Genomic DNA, 20,910 nt, shown 5'->3' on the forward strand with positions numbered 1-20,910 from the left:
ATTATAGTCTTTTTTTTTTTTTTTTTTTTTTTTTTTTCCCACAGGACGTTGTATTCTTGTTGAATTTCATCATAACCCAAATTAAGTTTTGTCATCACTTTACCTGTGGGAGTGTGAAAACACAAATGAATGCCAAGAAAAGGTGGCACTGGCTGGTTCTTGTGGCTTCTATGTCTGATGTCATGAGGGCTGACAAAAAAAAATAATGTTTTTTCCTTTAAGAGGTGCAACTTTTTCTCTAGTATGCATTGTAATTAAGACCAGTAGGCCCTCACAAATATTATAAATGGAACCTTTGGGGTTTGGCTGTGTTATTTGTATTTGTGAGTATTTTTGTCTAATAACTTCTGAAGTTGTCTAATCAATCAGTTTAATTGGCACTGTTTACACTCAAAGGAAAATTCTTCCCTATATCCCTCCAGGAAGTGCTTTTGTTTTCCTTTTTTTTTCTTTTTTCTTTTTTTTTTTTATTTTGTTCAGATGTCCTCTTTCCTCCATTCTTCCTTCTCCTCCTTATCTCAAGTGATCTCTATTGTACCATGGCTTAGGCAAGACAATGGTGATGGATAAGGACTGGTATTTTCATCTGAAGACCCTCAATTCAGTCTTTTCCACTGCCTTTCATGGGGGCAGGTTTAGATCTAGATAAGATTCAGACTGCCTTGTGGGCCACATGCCTGTAGGGGTTTGCCTCTTGTTAGATATGCCTGGTCAGCTGTTCTCCAGGCCTGCACTGCTAGCTGGACTAAATATTCCCTCTGCCCCTTTATTTGAAGTGTTAGTTTAAGGACGGATTATAGCAGTGTGAGTGGCACGGTTGACTTAACTCACTGCATAATAAGGCTGTGGATGAACAACTATGCACAGGAATGTGCAAGAGCTCATACTTATATTTTTCTTCGTATAACAGACTGAGGAAAGTTTGTTTCTTCTATTTCTTTGTTCCAGATATACTCAGTCTGTAAGAGTTATAATTCATCTCCTACTCTTTCATTTTACAAACTATTGTTTGTAGTAGTTGGATAATAGAATGAAAATAAAATACTTTCTACAGACTGTATTGTGTATAACAAATGATGTATTCTTCATCTATAGATGGAAAATATTTGAATCTCTTAATCTCTCAATTAAGAACGAGCAGGTGTTTATAAAGAATATATGAAAAAGCTTTTTGCTAGTATGGTTGAATCACATATCTCTCTTGAAGGAAGAGTTTAGATGAAAATATCATTAGGTATTCAGATTTTTTTTTTCAGATAAAGAGTTTCTTTTAGAGCTAGACGACTTGCAACCCAAGGCATCAGTACTGCTGTGAGCTCCACCTAAATTCCACTTGTACTGAGTTTAAGAAGCAGACACTGCTGAAACATAATACAAGTGAAATATATAAGAAGAATTAAAGGTGACTGTGAAGTATATAGAGAGGTGGACTGCATCAAGGAGATCATATTGCCATTCATATGTGTCCAGAGATGTAACTATCAAAGACAGTTAACTTTCATCTCTCACTGGTTTCTTTTCCATCTTATTTTTTTCTTAGCCAAGGCAACAGATGTTTCTCCTGGGAAATAGTATAATGGGTAAAGAATGGTTTGGGAAATAGATTTGGAAGAGCATGTTGCATGTTTGGGAGAGAATGGAAAAATAAAATTTCAGATGGTTAAGTGCTTATTCTACTTGTATTTTTCCAACTGTGAATCATTTAGCATCTCAATCTTGATCTGACAGTCCTTTTTGTGCAACTTCAGTGGCACTTCTGGGTGTGAAAAGAATATATGGGTGACTGTTACTAAGTTATGGAAAACAGATGACTAAAACTTCATGATTTTTGTTCTCTATGGGTTTTGAATAGTGTTGTCTCTTATATTTTCTTTGTGATATTTAGAACCACAACTTTTTTTTTCCCCTTCATTTCTTGCCTTAAAGTATACCTTTATCTGTGTAGTCTGATCTGATTTAAAGTGCAGACAAACTGGGTCATGGGGAGGGTGATTCTTTGTCTTGGTATCTTTGTCACTGAAACAACTTCAGTTAGATATGAACAAGACCTTTCAGACAGCCAATTCGTGTTTACTATCTGTCTTTTTTTTTGTTTGTTTTATTTTTGTTTTGTATCAGAAATCACACTATGTAGAGTGGAATGTCTCATTTCAGTGTGTAAATTGATGACTAAGTTGTGTTGATGAATGTTTATTTTGTCTATGAAAAGATCTGACAATGAGATTCTTGTTGACTGCTTGTTCACAGCATAATGAAAAGTTCGGTGGTTTCCTCCAAATTGTATGTATTGGCAGAACAATCTGAGACGTGGATTTCACACGGCATGTGGGTATAAACTGCCTTGTTTTCTCATTTTAGAGTGTAGAAGATACTTTTTGGTATTTTCATTGCATATATTTGACAATGTAAATTGCTTTTAAGACTGTCATGCCTTTATAACATGCTGATGTTACCTTAATAGTAGCTGCATTATTTTTTCCACAAAAGCATTTAGCTTACTGGCATTTGTTTTTACTGCTGACATTTTTTTTCGGCATCTAATATGTTGCTATGCAATTTCACTAGAAAAATGTTATGTTAAGCTGACTGAAATGTCATTCTGTCTTTATTTCCCTACAGGTTTTATGGGCTTAAATAAGCACCTGAATAAGCTTTTGAAATGTGTCAGATAATGTAATTTCACAAAGTTATTACATGCTTGTTTCAGTTGGCACTTCATGCAGTAAAGTGTTTGTATGGCTGTTTGCCTTTCTGAAGCATTTTAAAAACAGTTCTTAGCTAGAACATAAAAATATTTGTAAGAGGTATAATTATTAAGTTACTTTTACCAACTGATTTTGGACCAGAGATGTGTTAGCTCTGGAGTATTTTTCTGATACTGGTTTATGTTTTAGTGATTTACTGTATGAAAAAATTAATGGTGGAAATACTTCATATTTACCCAGTTCTGCAGACAAATGCCCTTCTCATCGGATATCTTATTAATAGTTCTTAAGAAAGCCAATTTTTTGTTTGCCAGGTTTCATTTTTTCCCCTCTCCATCAGCTATTTCTAGAGAAACCTGTTTCCAACCTAAAGAGTACTAGTCACATTTAAATGACATATGCATGGTGATTTTTAATCTAAAACACATCACAGCAGCCAAACCTTATCCTTATAATATTTCCATCCCTTGATGTCAGTTTTTTTTTTTTTTTTTTTTTTTTAATGCATTAGAGGCTGCTTAATAAAGCTGCTAGATACACTAGCTGAAAATGGGAGAAAAAATCCTACTTTTCCTTACCTAGACTGTTACGAAATAATGTATTTTGAACATGAATTTAAGACTTTGTACAGAGAGATGAAACTGTGGAAATGGGTTGTTTGGGAACTGAATTTTTAAACTTCACTGGATGCAATTCAATCAGGGGAGGGGAAAAAAAAAAGGTAATAGATGAAGTAAGACAATCAAAATTGCAGTACAGATGACTACCCATGTCTGCTGTGAAGAAAGGCTGTGTTTTTCCACATATCTGTGCGTTTACCTATGACAGTGTATCTTAATGAAAAGATTGCTCATACTGTCAGTTTCATTTCTGTCCATAAAAAATGAACATTCGAATCACGAGTGCATCACTGATGAGACAGCAGGAGTGAAAACCATAATGTAGTAATGAATCACAGCTAATTTTACCATTAAGTATTCCGCTCCTTGTTGGGAGTTATGCTACAATGGGTATGAGTACTTAACCAAAAGAGGGAAGTTCTTATCTTCCTAGTACAAAAATGGATTGCCTATTCAAACCTTGAAACTGCAAGCCGTAAGACAATATCTGTAATTAAAGGGTACCCAGAATAATAAATCTCATTATAAACATAGGATAATAATTTAGAATAATTTTGCCAAAATAACAATCTGCTCATTAATGTGTCTCAATTTTAAGAAGATTTAAGATTGACAATAGGGAATATTCAGTTCCTGCTTTTTATTATCTGGCCTAGTACAGCATTAATTTGCTTCTCTTTGAATGCTACAGATGACTTGCCTTATGTTGTGAAGATAGGGAAAAGCTAGTTTTTGATCATATGGTCCTCTCGTCTCCGTAGGGGGTTAATTAAGGAAAGGTCCCTCCTTCAGGTTCCTGCTCAGTCAGAAGCTTTCTGCTTTTCTGGTGCTAAAACTTGTGATGGTGGTCACTTTGTGCACTATAAATCTGGATGATTCCTGGAAAGAGGTGAGATTCTTCTGCTATCCATATTCTTTCATCTTCTGTTAGGACATTGTTTTCAATGGAAACATGCTGAGGGTTGTGTTTGGTGAAGTAGCTCATTCTGTGAGAGTAAAAATATGTTCTTCACTACAGCATGACTTGGAGAGAGCTGAGCTAGGAGAAACTTGGTTCCTTAATTTGTATGTGCTTTGTTATTTACCTCAGTAAATTTCAAGATATCCTAAATTTTGCTTCTCTTCAGTATTCCAATAAAACAGCTGTTTCAACCTTTGTGTCAGAAGGCCCCTAACAGTCTTTCTGTGTCTCTTCACCATGAGATACTGAAGAGAAATGTGTCTTTCTTCCCATAACAATCCTGATGAAGGGAGGCAATAAACATTCTTCTGTTATTTGGAAGGTCTTGCATTCTGCTGCTTCATGTAAAACAAAAAGGAAATTGTCTCTTCACTGCTTATATTTGTTCCAAGCATTTATCAAGTAGACTTCTAATTTTTTATTAAAGTTTGTTATAGAGATGTCAGCTAAAAGATTCTCAGCACTTAAGAAAAAAACCTCAGCGTATTGAGACACATTTATTTTGTTTTTACTGGAAATTAATGAAATACAATGTGTTATATTTGAATAGATTTAAGTTTTAAAGTACAAATATACATTTCTGAAATATGTTTACAGTTATTACATGAGCCTGGAAGGGCTTCAGGATGGCTGAGGCCTCACAGCATGACTGAAATATAATTGACGTTGGTACCAAAAAATGGTAAAACCATGAGTGTTAAAGCTGGAATCCCTGGGTGAGCTCAGGCCTTAATCTCCAAGATGGAATTTGAGTGCCTGTTCTTGTATCTGTTGTCACTGGGTTTCTCCTTCAGACAAACGGTACTTTTCAAAAGGTGTTATGTTGAACCAGTGTGAATGACTCATATAGAAGTATGGCCTTTCTTGCATTAAACTAGTGAACTAGACTTCTGTTAGGTACTTTGCCTCTGAATGAGTCCCTCATACTAAAAGTTTTGCAGAATAAAACAAGAGATTAGTCTGAGTTACAGAATAGGTGCTTAAAAACTCTACCAGAACTGAAACTCATTGGAACTGTGGGAGACTAGTGAGGAGCTTTTAAAGAGCAGACTGGGTTTATTTAAAAAGCAAAGATTAGGGCCTGCACTTAGAACACAAAGACACCCCCATGCACAGCCTTCACACCCCTGATTCATTCTTGTTGGCAAGTATCTCTCAGTTTTAGTAGAGACTAAAATACAAGTAGGAAAGGTTCAAGCCTCTGGGCCTCACTATCCTAGAAGCACCAGAGAAGCAGATAGATTTACTGGCCTTTACACAAGAAAGACAGAATGCTTCATTTATGCATAGGCCCAATAGAACTGAATAACTGAAAACGGCACATTTTTCCACTACCTACAACGGGATAAATTTTTGGGCTGGAGACTGGTGCCAAATATTTTTCTGCACTTGATGCATCAGCAGGGATCTGGCTGGTGCCCTTACAAAAACAGAGCACGTGTTTGCACACATTCAACATCCATCCCCCTATGAGGCACAGTTTCCTCAAACTGCCATTTAGGTTGTGTTTGGCACCTGAGGTGTTTCACAGGAAAATACAACACGTTCTTGATGACATACTAGGGGGAGAATATTGGAGTCAGCATACATGAAGTTTTGATCCTGGGAAATACAGTAGGTAAAATTGTGAACAGGGTTTTACCATAGCTGAGAACCTACACCTACCTCACAGGGTGAGTAATGTGAGGTGTGCAGTACCCACAAAAATCAAGCCCCATTGGCCATGAAAACTTCTTACTTTATGCTGTAGTTTTGTCACATTACTTCTGCCATTTTCTTTACTAATGAGATATCTGAAAACAGTTAAAAGCAATAAATTATGCTTTTGTAATTACTTTTTTTTTTTTCCTCCTGTGGACACAGGGAATTAGCATACATAAAAATCATAAAAATATTCAGATGTTCATGACTTTGAAAATGTTTGTCCTTCCATTTTTCTTTTCTCTCTGTTAGGTCTCTAGTGGCTCAATCCAGTCTTTCTTAACCCTCTCTTCACAGCCTTGTTAAGATCTAATTGTTTTGGCATGTCAATATCTACAGCATTCCAATATTTTCATCACATTCTTGTTTTTAAACATCTATTGTTCCTTTCAATTGGTCCTTAGCAGTTTATTAAGCAGAAAGATCTATGTGGTCTTTTGGAACATTCATCTTTATTTGTCATATTTATTTATTTTTGACGATCATTTTAATGTCAAAAACTGCCAATTTGTGAAATTTTACCCCTGAGTTTCTTGGCTCCAGGGTAAAACTTCTGGTCAAACTCAGAATCTGACATTACTGTCCAATTATAGTATTCAGTAGACACACATTTGAGTTCCCAATCATTGATTTAGGTATGTAAAAGTTGAAATGTAGCTATAGAACAAACTGCAGTAAAAGCATGTAGACTTGTCATTAGGGCTTTCTGTTACATCCTTGAGAGACTGAGAACTTGAGCTTGTGTCTAAGCACTGCTCTGCCTGTGCTATCGGGACTGTCTTTGGTGCTCTGATTAGAGTTAGGGACTATTGCTTTTATGTAACACCCAAGGGAGCTTGCTTATATGACTGGAAGACTAGTTTCGAGTCTCTGAAGGTGGTTCAAACAAGATAACAGCTTCCCATACACATTATATAAATTAGGATTAACTACATGCAGATAGTTAAGGGCAGTCTGTCTTTAAAATAAATCTCTTCCTACACAACATATTGCTTCTAATTCATGTATCCCATAGATAATTTTTTATTCTGTGAAATGCTCAGCTTTATTAGTATCACATTTGTCTTTCGGTTCAAATGTATGATTTAAGTATCAGAACAACTTAGACATTGATATGCAAAGTTAGACTTTTTATTTTGAAGTGGAATAGCTCTTAATAAAGTTAGAATTATAGTCTAAGGTATACAGGAAGAAATATGTGGGGAAATGCTTCTTGAACATACCTCCACACTGTTGACTGATCTGCTAAAATAGTCTTGTAATCATCACACCAGGTTAATAAAGGTTGTGCAGCTTTTAGGGTAGTGAAAGGAAAAATAAATCAAGGTTTTGAGTTGCATTTCTGGGATGTCTGGCATAACACTTATCAGAAAACATTGGAGAACTGTGTAACTTTCTCAGGATGACAGTTGATCAAGGCAGCAGCCGTTTTAACTGCCTCCCACACAGCTTTACCCTCAGCAGCTCAGTCAGATTCAGATGATAACTTGTCAATGATTCTTGGCAAGGCTGAGAATCAACTCAAAAGCTGATCTGTGGTTAATAAGGCCAAGTTCATTGGGATAACACTAGAATTTAGCCTTTTTTTTTTTTTTTTTTTTTTTTTTCCAAGCTTAATGCAGTATCTTATGGCTAAGATACTGCATTTCAGAAAGTTTGTTGTTTGACAACATATAAGATTGTGAGTCCTGATTTCCACTGCTACTGGAGTCAGACAAAAGCTCTCCTTGCTGTGGAGCAAGTCCTTCATGTTCAACTATTTCAGGGTACTTTTTTTTTTTTTTTATTGATTAAAACTAAAAGAACTGGGAGGACTTGGAGAAGCTGAATTCATTGTTTGTTCTTAAGCCACCCATCGTAAGAGAATTTCATGTTGAATGAATAAGAATTTCAACAGTGTTCATGTTTCATGTTCAGTGTTACATAACAGTTTGAAGTCTGAACCTTAGCTAAATTATCCTCTGAGACCAAGCTGAAAGATATTTCCTTATGCTGTAGCATGTTTAATTTAAAAAATTCTATCAAGTTCCTTCTTCAAGGAAGCAATGCAGGTGCTGCATGAATAAAGTTAAGCTTCTGCTATCTGATGACTACCTGATTTCAGAAACTGGTAACTGGTGATCATAGCATAGTTTAAATATTATAACATGAAAGTATAGCAATAAATATAGTTTAGACCAGTTATCTGGAGTGCTTGTTCTGTTTGACACTGTTTTGCTAACTGTGATGCCATCCATTGAGAACTTTATTTGCTGAACACATCAAAGAAAGCTCTGATATATGAATTCTTATAAATCACATTGTAAGGCTTTACATGTACAACATGTTGATTGTCTATCATGATTACTTGTGTCGAGGTCTAGTGCGGTCTCTACCAGGTCTTTTAAAAGGAGGAACCTAGAAAGATGGAAGATATGGTTGTTTATGTACTCTTCTCTACTTTAGGATAATCATTTATTGAAAATGTTACCTGAAGATAACTGCACTTCATTGGTTGTGGATTTGGGGGGAAGTTGAATTGATCAGTAGAGAAAGAAGCACCTCTTGCTTTTGTAAGGTTGCCTTTGTTCTTCCATCTATACCACAAAACATATGATTTATTCTTTAGAATTGATCAGACTATTTAAAGAATACAATACTTAGAGTAATCATCCTCTTCTTCAGTAATGGAAGTTTCTCAAATGAGATTTAGTGAAATCATCAAGGTCCCTTTACCAATATCCTAAAATATTAATTCTCTTTTCTTTTAGTACGTGTCTCTCCCACTGCATGGATGCAGAGACCTTGAGGAGGGGCCAAGATGCAGAATTCCATATTGCTTTTAATGTGCAAATCTTTGGGGTATTGCTTGGACACCTAGTAAGTGATAACCTCTTCCTGCAACTCCCTGAGAATCTTGAAATCTTGTATTGACTTTGCCAAGGAATGAAAACTTACTTTGTAGACACCTCAGGTTTGCTATTATAAGGGAGTCATTGTTTTATTATTTTGACTAGCACAGCACAGATTACAGACAAAAATAGAAATAGTGAAGTACCTGCCAATGCTCCTTGTTGAAATGGCTCCCTTTAATACAAATATTTAGTTGGATATAAAAACATAGCTTGACTAGGTAGCAACTCGGCAAAAAAAAAAAAAAATCTGGAAAATAAATGGAAATCCTTGAGATCAATATCAGTCTGAAGTAGTGTGGATACCATCAATTTTACTGAATAGTGGGAGTCTTAGAACCTCAAAGAGGAAAAAAGCTTAATTACAGCGGAAATAAACCAGTTCAGGAAAAAAATCATAAAAGTGCTGTGAGTTAGGTCTGATCAAAAACACACTGATGAGAATACTGGCAAAAGAAAAGACAGAGAAAGATTTATTGTGTCTATCAAGAATTGAGTTGTGTTCTGAAACACTTATGTTTCCATGGACTGAGAATTACTGGAATAAAACATTTACTTAGAAACAGAGTGAGCATGCAGCCATTATGCTGATTATGACATGTTTGTAGAGAAAGGAAAAAGGAAATGTTTTGCAGGCAAGGATGGGTTATTGGACTGGAATACATGATTGATTTTTTTTTTAACTACTGTAGGATGGATTTCACAGAGTAGCCACATAGTGCCAAACACGACATTATGAACTGCCAGTACAAAAATCAGTAGAGGAGGATGTATCTTGCTTGAATTTAACCTTTTGAGTCAATTATAGGTATGTACAGAGTTGGAAAAGTTCACTGTCAAAAGGTGCTTTTCTCCCAGTGCTCTCTGCAGGGACTGCCCACACAGCTAGTTTATTCCAGATGCCAACATCTTGGGCAGACGAATGGAGTGGAGTTCTGTTCAGTGGATTCACGAAATTTAATCATTGCAAAATTTGAGAGAAGGTTTTTTTTTTTTCCTTCCTTCTCCCACTTGAACTTTTTATTTATTTATTTATTATTGCCCCATGCTGTTCTTCCAATTTTGGAATTGAAAAAAATTAAGAGTAAGTTATTAAAATCAATTTTCTCAGAGCTTAGTACCATCTAATTGACAGAAATAGGGTGTTCAAATGTTAATGTTTGAGTGATTTAAGAGTTTGGCTAAATTGGCTGCCTTGCTGCTGATCATTTTCAAAGAGCTCTTCAGTTAATGAATTGATAAAAATGAGAAGCCTTGAGAAGCAAAAGGATAAGTTTGTGCAAATATGGCTATTGGTCTGTGAACAATCCGAATATACATTTTCATCTGTTTTCTGAAGTAAACTGGTCAACAGATAATAAATCTATCTTAGTGGTCCTACTAACAGGTAGAATTGGCAAAGTTATTGATAATAAGAAAAGACAAGTGGACAGGCTGGGTGCATAGTACAAATAAGCTAGGAGGGTAAGAATAAAAATTGGTCTTTGCAAAAAGAGAACTGTAATTATAAAAGAACAGTTATTGCCAAGTAGCCTGAAAGAAAACAATATAGTAGCGAAACATGTCAGAGCAAAATATTACTTGGAGACTGATTCAGAGCCCTTTGAATTATATTTTAAAAAAACAAGCCCTTGACTTGAGTGGTCTTTTTATCTGACCTAACTGTAGAAGATAGAAATAATTAATGTTTTGGTCAAGTTTAAAATTGTTTATAAAAAAAAAAAAAAAAAGTCATCAAATGCAGGGTGAAACATGGAACAAAACTCTGTTTTATGGTCACTGGATTCACAGATGGGGTATTTTTGTCTTCTGAGATTTTCTTATTTCCTTATTATCTCAATATACTCAGACTTAACCAAAAAAGCACCCAATTTTTTATTGCTTCCTTCAAATAATCTTTGCTTTGCCTTACTATCACAAGAACAACACAAGACAAACATAAAGAAAAAAAGCCAAGAACATGAACTGTACAAAACATTTATAGGAAACATATAGGAAATTAGCTTTGATGTTGCTAATAAAAGAGCATGTGGAAAATCGAGCAATAGCATTGCAAAAATATTACACGTATAAATCGTTAAAAACCAAACAGAGCCAGATGCAGCTGATCCGTTTTCAGCTTTGTCTAATGTGTGAGGCAGGTGCTTTCTGTGCATGAACACTGGCTCTCCTTTCGTCTAATATGGAATAGGACAGAAGCTTTGTCTGCATAATTACTGTTTTATACAAAACAAAACCAAACAAAAACAGCACAGAGTATGAAGAAGGAGAGGGCACATAACCTTGCATCAGCATCTGTGGGATAGGTCTTGTCTCATGGATGTGAGGTGGCACCATGGTCCTGGGAACTGGGAAGTGTGCCTGGTGTAGACATAGGTTCAATGTATTACCGAAAGATGTTGAGGTATTATGTTGATGAGTCTTTTAGAAAATAAATAAAACCCCAGAACAGCTGGAGGAAAATGTTTGTTAATTCTGCCTTGTTAATTATTTAAATGTTTTGGGTTTACCTAATTTTGTCTGATAAATTACCTCTAATTTCTCACAACGATCACCGTGGGGAGAGAATGTCAGGTGAGTTCTAAGTTTTCATGTTACCTGTTTGCATTTATTTAAAAAAAAAGCTGATATTACTAAAAATTGTAAGATTTCTAGATTTTGGCTTAAGTCTTGGAAATAATTTATTTTGTTCTGATTTTTCCAGCCTAAAAGAGAGATCTGATGTATTTAAGTCTCTAACCTTGTATGAAAATGATAATAAAAGATCAGATTTCAGTTACTTTTTGAAGTAAAAATATGAATGAAAGTAGGTGAAATTTGTTTAACAATGTAACTGTATTAACATATGATAAGTATCTTAAAAATATATATATTTTCCTACTTATTAGCTCATGTAATTAGATGTTAGACCGCTCTTGGAAAAAATAGCTGTGGGAGTAAAGGAATGGTACTCAGTGCAGATAGTATAAGGCAATGGTTGTGGTGCAAAGATGCCATAGAATGTAATAAAAAATATCTGTTGTGATCTAAATTTAGTATTATCAGAATCTGGGGAAAATTATGTCTGAGAAGTCATTAGGGCAAGAACAAAGTCTAGTGCTGCAGAGAAAATAGCTGATGCCAAGCTAAAGGCATCTTTATTTACAGATGATTCAGATCTGAATAGTAGTTCAGAAAATTGCTCACTAAAAATGGAAACCATCATCATATTAAACTTCACATGGAAGTGAGAAAACAGGAAACATGGGTCCCAGTACTGTGGAAGCAGCCCATGTGCATTGGCCTGTGTGTGTGTGTGTGTGTGTGAGAGAGAGAGAGAGAAAGAGAGAGAGAGAGAGACAGTTCTGAATGTTACAACTTTGTCCAGAATTCAGAATTTGAACTGGTTTTAGATCCAAGGTTGTCATCCGTCTTCGCTTGCTATAATGCATTTATCCAAATCCCAGGTTCAGATGCTCTCAAGGTTGTTGTTGTTGCAGCAGCAGTCCTGCATTTCTTTTTTCCCAGGCCTGTAGGTGATGTTTAAGTTCTCTGTTGCTTTATGACTATTGTGTTGAGCTAAGTAAAGTCTGGATATTTTATAAATTATGGTGAAATTATTTCAAAGAAAAATAAAATTCTCAGTATTTCAGATGTTTTTTCAGAAATACTTTGGTCATAAACATTACACCATACAATCTGTGGGTTGAATATCTGGATGTACCTTCCATTTAAAATTATTATCTTAAAATGACGTGAAATAAATGACTTGTTAGTGTTAGGTCAGAGGTTGGACTCGGTGATCTTGGAGGTCTTTTCCAACCTAGACGATTCTGTGATTGATAGATTTCAGTGTAGGTTTGTTCAGAACAGGGCCAGAGCTGTGCAGAAATTGAAGTCACAGACATCACAACTATGTCTGTACTTTCTGTGTTGAACATTAAGTGGCTTCAAAATTGTTTGAATTCATCCCTTTTGGGAACTACATTTTTTTTGGATGAGAAAGTTACAGAAAGAGAAACTGTGATTAACAGAAAAGCTTAAAGGTAGCCCTATAAAGGGGATGAGAAATCACAACTCTCAGTTTTGGAAAGTGAAGCTTTCTTTGGAAAGCAAAAGACAACACTAAACTAATATTTTTTTCTTTTCTTTAATGTCTTTTTATGTTTGTAGTTTGTACATAATATATACTTTAGTAAGTTTTGTAGTCAGTCAAAACAACAGACATTTCCCCTATTACCCTGCAGGTTTCTCTAGGTTTATAAAAATGTTTAGTTGTTTTCTGTCCATCTCATATTCCTTATTTATGGTTCACATAAGAAAGTCACTGGGGAATTGGACCATGGTTTTTATTTTCTGGCTGTTGTCGCTGTTGGTGTATGAAAATGTGAAACATCTTGAATTTGTAAGCTAAGGTAATTGTGCAGGAATCTTGATAATGAAATCTTGTTTTGACTAGGAAGCAATATGGTATGAAATTCATCATCTTAAAATCAAGAGCATGCTTCAGAAAGGAGTAATTATTCACCTAGGAAGCACTTTGAAGAGTCATCTCTTTGTTTTAAGTAGTATCTCTTGACAAAAGAGCAAGTTATAACTGGTTTGATGTTTTGCTACTTTCTAAGTATGATACTCTGAGCAAAGCCTGAGTTTTGTAGCTCAACAGAACAGTTGTGTGCTTCATGCTTGGAACCATTTGAGCATCCTTTTTCTCTCCTGGAAATCTAAGGCTGGGGAGAGAAACCATTAATGTAGTTGCTGAACCTACCATCGCTGCAGTTTCTCCTTTCCCGCTTCTTAGGTAGGTCTCTTCTAGATGGATTTGTGACTTCTGAGAGATAAAAGTGCATAGGCAACTGGGACTAGAGAAACCATAAGTCGTGTGGGAAGCGAGTTTTGGACTTTTAAATTAGAAATGAGGAAGCTCACTTCATAGGTAGTGGTCACCAGATGGCACTGTTACATATGATGATGTCTAGTGTTTCATATTGGTTTTTGTTGTCTTCAATCAGGCCTTCACATCTATTATCTATTGTTATCTATGACCTGAGACAATTGCTGGAGAGAAAATATAGCAATCACTGAAGTTGCTGTGATGCTGCTCATAATTAAAAGGGATTGCTTACACTGATTTGTTTCCTGAGAACCATGAATTTGTAGGTAGTCTAAGCTAATTGGAAAGTGAATAATGCTTATGTATTATTTGTTACAGACAGTGCATCATGATTTGTGCAAATATGTGAGATGAGCTATAGACCGCTTCTAGTAAGTGCTCAGTGAGGCTTCCGCAGAGTAGTGGTATTGTCAGAAAACAAGAAATAAAATAGTTTCCTTCAAAATTATCCAGTAAAAATCTCATTTTTATATATATTTTATAGGGTTTTTAGATGTTGTCAAAATAATTGGAGAGCTGAAGATGTTTCCATTGTGCTCTTGTGGGAATGAGAACTGATTTTTGTTGCAGTTTCTTACACTTAGAATTTGGTGTTTTGGATTTTTTCTTTTAATACTTTATTACCTGACAATATGTAGATTCTTCAAGCTTTAGAGCAGTTTCATAAATAAGATTTTATTACTTTTCCTCAATTTTATGCTAAGCCTTAGGGAATAACAGTTTTTAAAGGAATTATTGGAGAACTGATTGAAGAACTGTTAAAAAACAGGACAATACACTAGTGCTAGCTTTTACCTATGTCTGTTTTACCATATGCAAAGAGGTAAACATACCAACCATTCACCAGAGGTAAACATACCAACATTTAAATTGCACTTACATTTTCAGGTGATTTATGTGGAAAGCTGCACTAAAACACCAGTACTGCAAAGTCACATTTGTAAGGTGGTGTATGTGAGAAGAAGTAGGAAGCCTACAGATACTTATTAGCAGAATATTGCTAGATCTCTTAACATTTTTGAGGGTATAAACAGATTAAAAACTCTATTAACACAAGAGGGATCATATATGTTCTTTATATTCTTTAAATTCTTATCCAAATTCTAGTAAAGAAAGAAATACTATGTGAGGATACAAAAGGTGAAATCTGATGAGACCTTTTACAACTCAGCTGCAAGACACCTGTGATGTGGGTGGTTCTTAAAGTCTGCTTCTTTTTTACTTTACTTTGACTGTAATACTATATCAAACAGCAGTATCCTAAATGGCTCAGAACAGGCAGGGAAAATAGTCCTGCAGTAAGTGGGCTGTTCTGGCACTTGGTACAGCATGTTCAGGTCTTCCGGTTTGCCACTTCGTGCCTGAAAGGCCATCTGGTACTAATCCTCTTTTATCCTGCACCAAGGAAGGAGAGAGGGTTATTTGCATATGCCAAATAAAAATTAAAGCTGGCCAAAATTCAGAATTTATATAGCATGCATTTCTGGTTGAACTGGGGCTACGCTTTTTTTTTTCTATCCTTTTTACATTTTATTTTTATTTTTTTCACAATTTCCCACAAGCTGGACATGGAGAAGTGACTACTTTTGTAAGTAAATGCAAAAACTGTCATCACATCTACAGCACCTACTAGCAGTTGGGTTTCACTCAGCAGCTGGGGCTACAGGGGTCAGTGGGCAGCACTGAGACACGGCAGCCTCCAGGGGTGGCCTTCCAAGGGCCTCTTCTCTGGCAGTCTAGGCTTATAGAGACAGTAGCCATCATTAGGACCCTGTTCAGCAAAGACCTCTGCTCCAGCCATTAATTTCAGCTCACAAACATTTATTTATTTATTTATTTTGTTATCAAACAAATGGGAGTTTTCCCTTAAAATTAATTAGATTAATAAATGAATAGAAACTCCTAACTGGCTCTTAGTAAAATTTGTAAGTGACCCCAGTAATGAGATCATATGAACAGCTAGATACATTGACATATCAAAGCTATGTATTGATTCTAGTTGAAGAATTTTAAAGTATAACTGATTCCTTATATCCACACAAGTATAACTTTTCGTATTGAGATGGTCAATGACAGTAACAATTACACTCAGACTTTTTTGTTAATCTCTGTATTAACATTTTAAAACTTGGAAAAGGACAGAAAAGACCTTTTCATGTGGGACACTGAAAAAAAAAGATAAAATTATTAAACTAGTATTAGCAGATTCAGAGCTATGAACAAGTTAAATAACTTGAGAAACTATTCACAAGAACCACTATAACATCCTCTCTGTGCAGTTATCTCCTCTGATTCTTATGCAGGTTCCACAAAAATCCCATTGATATTCTTCTCCCCGGGCAGATTTTCACAAGATCAGAATTAACAGGCTGCAGATTTAAAACAGTGAACCACGTATTTCTCCAAACAGTGAGAAATTTAAAGTGCAATTAAAAAAAAATCATGAAAGAAAATCTCACTCAGAGCTATTAAAAACAGAATTACGTGAATTTCAGGAAGTCTGAGAATCACAGATTGCTGGGGCTGGGAAGATATCAAGAAGTTACCACTCTGCTTCTGTCGTACTCTCTTCTCCTTGTGTTTGCTGTTAGCCACTGTTGAGGAATGGAGACAACTTCCATCTGGCAGTATATGGCCATTCTTATACTGTCAAATACCATGTTAATTTTACTTCTGAGCTCTCAGTAAGTAATTACTGGTCTTGTGAATAACTGAAATTGTTACTTTCTAAAGATACTGTTTTAGATATTCCTATTTTCTTCTGTTGAGTAGTCTTTGGATTTTTGGAATTATAATTGATTTGCATATATGATCAAGGCACAAATAATACTTAGTAGAGTTGAACTTTTTTGTTTGTTTAACATGGTCATATTTTCATTTTATTTGTGTTCTTTTTCTCTGACAGTACTTGTGTGTTGAATACCTAGACTTTAGAATTGGTTTTGCCTAATTCCTAGGTCTGGTGTAAGTGAGAATGTATGAATTTCTTGCCTGAATAGTGATCAGAGAATTCTTTGTTACTGGAGACTTTCACATTTTTAGGTTGAGCTTTAAGGGTACCAATTAGAAATCGGTGTTGTTTATTGTACTATAATGTCAATATACTTGGTGTACTATGAATTGATACCATGACAGAATGCTGTATTTGTAAGAGCATAGAATTACTGAAGATTTGGCATAAGAAAGAACCTATGCAACACTCTTTTCCCAATAGAGTACTAAAACCAAAAGTATTAAAGGGATAAAAGATCTAATGTATTTTATTATTTTAGAGGAAGCCCAATTTTTTTTTTTTTCTCCTTGGGTCAGAAGACAATGAAGCCTTTGTTATCAATGGATAACCAATACAGGAACAGCTGTGGCAGAAATTTAGATATACAGATTACGTATAGCTGTTTGAGCAGTGGCCCACACCAGTCTACATCATCAGACAAGTTATGACTCCTTGAATGTCATGAAAGACTCTTGAAGAAGGTAGCATGAGGCAAAGAAAAGACTTAATCTTTTTGCAGCATTTTGCATGTACAATAATTGATCATTTTTGCATGAAACTCTTGAAATGCATACTCCATTTTTATTTTATTTTTTTGTAAAACTTTCATTAGTTATGGCATGAAGCTATGCTTTGTTTTTCATTTGAGTGACATCATGAAAAGTTTGAAAAATACTATGTTATATCTTACAGATACTTATTAATTTCAAAAGATCTTACCTGTTTCTGGAAAATACTTTGCCAAATTGTCTGCAATTGTATTCATTAATAAGGTGTTGGGGAATGTTTGATGATCTGGCTCATTCATGGCCTCTGTGTTTGATTGGCTCAGCATTTGTACCTGGGCAAGTGAATACTCGAGTGGTATTTGTCTGTATTATCTGTAGGAAAAACTCTTACACTAGTCTTTCTTTGTGGAGGCCCTCCAAAGCTGTGGTTCACATAAAACTCAGAGCTCTTTGTGATGAAACGGAGACAGAGAGACTTTCTTCTGACAAGACAGACCCATCATAGTATTATATTTGCTGCTAAGGATCAAAATAGCTTCAGGTCTCAGTGTTATCATGTCCTGGGTGTTATGGTGCATCAAATGTGAGAGGTTACAAAGTACACCTCTGTCTTAGCTTTTCCATAGCATTTTTTTCCAGACAAAAAGTCACTGCTCCAAGAGGTCCTCTTTCCCTCGCTTTCTACGCTGCATTCCAGCTATTAAAATGCAGGTGCTGAGGTCCAAATTCTCCTCTTGGGAGGTGAGTTTGTCAAGTTTGTGCTTGGAATTGCATAGGTGGAAGTCATTTGAACTACTGACAGAAAGATCTAACCTGTCATCTTTCTGTAATTACTGACAGTAAAAAGTTAATGAAATCTGTGCAAGGCACTTGGTCATAGTGGTAGGTGTAATGAATGTATGGATAAGCAGGATTAAATCCAGGCAAGTTTTGAGGGGGAAATTTAAAAAAGTCTTTAACAGTTTTGCATTAGTCCTTGCCAGAAACCATCCACAGGGCTGTAGTAAAACTTCTTTCTATCTCTGTTTAACATGAATATTAAAGACATGCACTGTAGACCTTCAGTAAGTTTATTTCTGAAGAGGCTGTTTTGGCTCTCATTTGTTAAATAACTTGCAGACTAACAGTCAGTTAAGAGGTTTGCCTGGAGGAACTGGTGCTTTATAGCTGTCTTGTCCTGAATGGGCATGAATTCTGCAAATGTAAAATGGTCTACTTATTTTACTCCAGGGTTGAATTGGTCTCTTCTGTTAAAGACCAGTAACAGACCTCATTGCAGCCTTTCAATACTTAAAGAGGGCTTATAAAAAAGATGGAGAGTGACTTTTTACTTTGGCAGATAGTGCTAAGACAAGGGGCAATGGTTTTAGACTGAAAGAGGGGAGAGTTAGATTAGATGTTAGGAGGAAATTTTTCACTCAGAGGGTGATGAGGCACTGGCACAGACTGTCCAGAGAAGCTGTGGATGCCCCATCCCTGGAGGTGTTCAAGGCCAGGTTGGATGGGGATTTGGGCAACCTGGTCTGGTGGAAGCTGTCCCTGCCCATGGCAGGGGGTTGAAACTGTGTGGGATTTAAGGGCCCTTCCAAGCCAAATCATTCTGTGAGCTACTGCTAAGGCTACTGTTAAGGTTTGGAGGTGATCGTTAACGAGTGGCTTCCCAGATGATCCTCTGCATCCCTGCATTGCAGATGGCCTGCACAGGGTAGTTGAAGGCACAGCTCCCTAATTCTTCAATTCTTCAAATGATCAATGTTGAGTAAGCAATGTAAGCATTCCAAACTACAACAGAAAAAAAGGAAAAAAAAAAAAAAAGTGGAACAAATATTTATACTGTCAAGTGAAAACATTGATTTCCTTGACTGGAAGAACTTGCAGGGTGCCAAACACTAACTATTAGTGAACAGGATTAGAAAAATGCTTGAGTTAGTGTGTTTTCTATAAAAGTTACATTCCTAAAATAGATGAATCCTCTCTCTTGTTCATGCTTTTCTCATTGCTGTTAAAGTACACACTGTTTTGCTTTAACACCTGACACTGCCTTTCATGCATTGCTTGCAGTCCCAGTAGAGCTGAAAAAAACCTCAGCCCCTTTGTCCAAGAATTTTGCTTACTCCTCATTTCCTTCTTCAAATTTGATTAGACCCAAACAGTCTGAAACTTTGAAAAGAATACAGCAACTTATTTTGAGAAGGAGTGGAATACTTGCCCCCTTTTTACCTTGTCCACCATCCAGGTTTCCCTTGCCAGACTATCTCAGTTGATGCTGGCTGCCCATCACAGTCAGTAAAACCATCTGTGACTGTATGTTCAGCCAACATTCAGTCACCTCATGTTAGCTGGCAGGTAGAGTGTTTCTGCCCTGGTGGCCATTTCATATGTTTTCTGTACATGCCACCTGCATGTGTGCTTTAGGTATTGCTCTCATCTGTGGCCCAGCAGTCAAGGGTTGGCTTGCTAAGTGACTTTAAGTCTTCCTTTTCCAACCAACCATATTTTCCTCCTGCTGTGAGGTTAGGGACTCAGTTCCTGCTGAGTTCAAGGGAGTTGGAGTGGAAAGGTGCTTTTACAGCACATTTTGTGACTCTCCATATTTTTGGACTGGCTAGGAACCTACCTAGATATAGATTTAGGTTAGGTTTAAAGGTTTTCGTAGTTTATGCTAAGCTATACCTTTTTCCAAGGAGTTGCCAGAGAGGCAGGTGATCCATCCCTATTCCTGAGCATCTGCAGTCTTCTGGGGTGCCACCATGTTCTGGAACTAGTGTGTGCGTTGAGGGTGGGAAGCAGGAGGGACTTATATGGTGCCTATCTTTCTGATTATAGAAATTTGCATGCCCCTTGGGCTGTGGGTACTGCCTGAATACCTCTGAGTCTCACACATCGGGAATGAAACTCACATGATTGACTTTTGCCTCATTTCCTGACGTTACATGTGCATTTAATTCATTTCTAATGCCAAGGAGCACAGGCAAGCTAGATATGTTGTACTTGGATAAGCTAGCTGTGCACTCATAAGAGCCCTGCTAGGCAGCAGCCTTCCCTTATAAAGCCTCGTATCTCTCTTTTTGCAGGGCTGCACCTTTTCATGGCTTCCTCCCTTCACATCTCACAGGCACATCTTAAGGCCTCATTCTTTGGGATGGAAAAAAATCTTCACGATATGCTGTGAAGATAAACAAGTACCTGGAATTGTGATAGGCATGTCTTTTCCTATAGAAAGTCCTTTTTGGGTGCTTTAAAACAGCTACATCCCCCCCACCCCCAGCCCAGAACTGGGAAACTGGGATAAAGAAGATCAAATACAAAAGGCCTGGGCTGTTTTGTACTACTCTGTTAATTGATTGATACCTGTCTGGCATATTTCTCTGGCAAGGACATAAGTGTTAAATGTAGAGCTTAGGGATATGGTTTAGTGGGGACTGTTAGTGTTAGGTCAGAGATTGGACTCGATGATCTTGAGGTCTCTTCCAACCTAGAAATTCTGTGATTCTGTGTCATTCTGTGTTTCCCCTGACACTTCCCTATAGGCATGAGAAAATTAGCTAAATCTGGCCAAAGGGGCAAACTGACATTTTTGAAATTCACCTGTTTTCCCTGTCCATATGGAAACTATCAGCCAAAGCAAATCCTAGAGCCCAACATTTTTTGTAGTATT

General features: G+C 36.4%; 2 long non-coding RNA genes across 2 annotated transcripts in view; both read left to right on the forward strand.

Annotated features, from left to right (window-relative positions):
- The window catches only part of LOC110351974 (uncharacterized), a 221,914-nt gene that overhangs the window by 80,070 nt on the left and 120,934 nt on the right, over window positions 1–20,910 (forward strand). The gene's annotated exons all lie outside the window — the stretch shown is intronic.
- On the forward strand, window positions 1,913–9,323 carry LOC119716921 (uncharacterized). Its single transcript, XR_005265738.2, has 3 exons — window positions 1,913–2,325; window positions 4,087–4,214; window positions 8,738–9,323. It is a non-coding gene; the product is annotated as an uncharacterized lncRNA (long non-coding RNA).

This window comes from Anas platyrhynchos, chromosome 4, assembly GCF_047663525.1.
Source record: "Anas platyrhynchos isolate ZD024472 breed Pekin duck chromosome 4, IASCAAS_PekinDuck_T2T, whole genome shotgun sequence".
NCBI lineage: Eukaryota > Metazoa > Chordata > Aves > Anseriformes > Anatidae > Anas > Anas platyrhynchos.